This window comes from Gavialis gangeticus, unplaced genomic scaffold (assembly GCF_001723915.1).
Source record: "Gavialis gangeticus isolate Ggan-Ray unplaced genomic scaffold, GavGan_comp1, whole genome shotgun sequence".
NCBI classification, from domain to species: Eukaryota; Metazoa; Chordata; order Crocodylia; family Gavialidae; genus Gavialis; species Gavialis gangeticus.
Window position 1 is genome coordinate 211,365,409 of NW_017729032.1, and position 1,933 is coordinate 211,367,341.

Sequence of the window (1,933 nt, forward strand, 5' to 3'; positions counted from 1 at the left end):
TTGAGAGTGATATGAAAGCACATAAAGAAAGATGAAAAAAGGAATACAAAGAACCAGATGGCCATGAAAATATATACCAATCTGAATTGAAAAAATTATATGTATACTAGCTACCATGTTGTTATCCCTTTTTAATGAAGAGTGAAATTTAAGACCACTGAGCTTTCAACCCTATGATTTGTTTTTAAATAATAACTATTCAGAACAATTATCTTTTGGAAGGTTTGTTCCCCTATTTTATCCTCAGCACTACAACTCCAACCACTGCATTCCCTTTCACTCTAAAGTGCTTCTTAGTACATGTGTTTCTTAGTATTCTGAGCTGTTTTTCTATTCGATAAATATTTTAACTACCGTGCATGAAAGAGAGAGTCCGGCACTTTTTAAGAGTAATGCTTCTGAACACTGGGCATCCAACTGCAGACCAAATGTGGCTCAGAGAGTGGCACTGCAGGTTTTCCTTACTGTACTATCACTGTTAAACCCAGCCTGGAGAAAATGCGTCCAACTATTCATTATGACTAAGCAGCACAATTTCCAAGACTACTAAAATATCCTTCAAGAGCAGCATACACACACATGAACACATGTGTGTGCAGAAGCACATGGACACATACATAGATGCACGCAGACACACAAACACAGAAGCTTATAAATTAAATTATTTAGCATCATTTTGGCAATACTGAATCAATATAGTCCTAATGCTGCATGTTAAATATTGTGTGAATGTATTTTCTTATATTAATGCACTATTATAAATACACTGCAGAACCCTAAAGTGAGAAACAATTTTAGCAAAATATTTTAACATATGTAAAAGCTCTGAGATATTTCAGTGACACATCTTGCTTGCCTTGCTTAAGTGAGCAAGGTGGTCTGCTTTTCAGTCCTGATCTTGCTGTCTCTGAAGCAAGTTTTGCCATTGATTTCAGTGGGAGTAGGACCGAATACATGACCTTTCCCTTTATTCCCTATCAGAAAGGGGTCTGCTTGCTAGTGTGAGTTACAGTCCTTTCCCTAGCAAACTGCAATATTTACAACTTTTGAAAGCCAATCATATAGATGCAAGTATTCACAAAATAAAAGAATAATAAGCACAAATCCTTACCTTATATTTCTGCAATGCACCCCAATGTTTTCATAGCCATCCTGTGCAAAAGCTGCAGCAAGCGGAAAGCAGGCAGAGTCTCAGCTCTTCAACCGTGAGTGATCTTGTTGTGGTCAAACAAATTCAAACAGGATGAATGATAAGTTCCCTTTCCTAGGCATTTACAAATGGGAGGGGCAGAGAGCACACTAATGCAGTAATGGAAACCTGATCTGTGTTGTATATGCCTCTGGGTCCTCCTCCCTCCGTCAGCCTCTCTTTCTTTTTCAGATTAACTGTACCACTGCAGCATGACTGTCAGGAAAAGGGGATTTAAGAACTATATGCAAATGTTCTTATTTTATACTTGGTGGAGGGAAAACAAGAAGCCCAAGTCCTTCAACCTTAAATACACCACCGGATCAAATAGCAATGCCTAAGAAAATGTGTACTAAAGGAGGTAACGCTTTGTTAAAGAGTACAAAGGCAGTCTCAACTCAAAGTGGCATCACCATAACTGTAACAGTGGAAAAGAAATCACCTCCTGCTAAAGAGGCAGCACTGAAGGAGTCTCTGAATCATGGGAATTTCTGCAATGAAGAACCACAACAGAATGAAAGGTTCAAATGGGGGCACATGGCAACACCCCCCCAAAACTAATAATAATGATCTCATGTGACCAACCTCATTTTTCCATCTTCTGTTCTGTTTTCTTTTCTTTGTTCAAAGAGTCAATCTTTTTTCTTAGATCTATGATTACCTTATTCCTATGGCAACTTATTATATCTGTTCTGACACATCAATCCCGATTCATGAAAGCACCCCTATTGAGAACAGCTCTAC

General features: G+C 38.2%; 1 protein-coding gene across 2 annotated transcripts in view; it reads right to left on the reverse strand.

The window, feature by feature from the left end:
- Positions 1-1,290, reverse strand: part of B3GALT5 (beta-1,3-galactosyltransferase 5) — a 55,783-nt gene extending 54,493 nt beyond the window's left edge. For both annotated transcript variants that reach the window (XM_019525535.1, XM_019525533.1), the window contains exon 1: positions 1,112-1,290. The gene's annotated coding sequence lies outside the window, so the exon portion shown is untranslated. The remainder of the gene's footprint in view (positions 1-1,111) is intronic.
- Between the last annotated feature and the right edge of the window lie 643 nt (positions 1,291-1,933).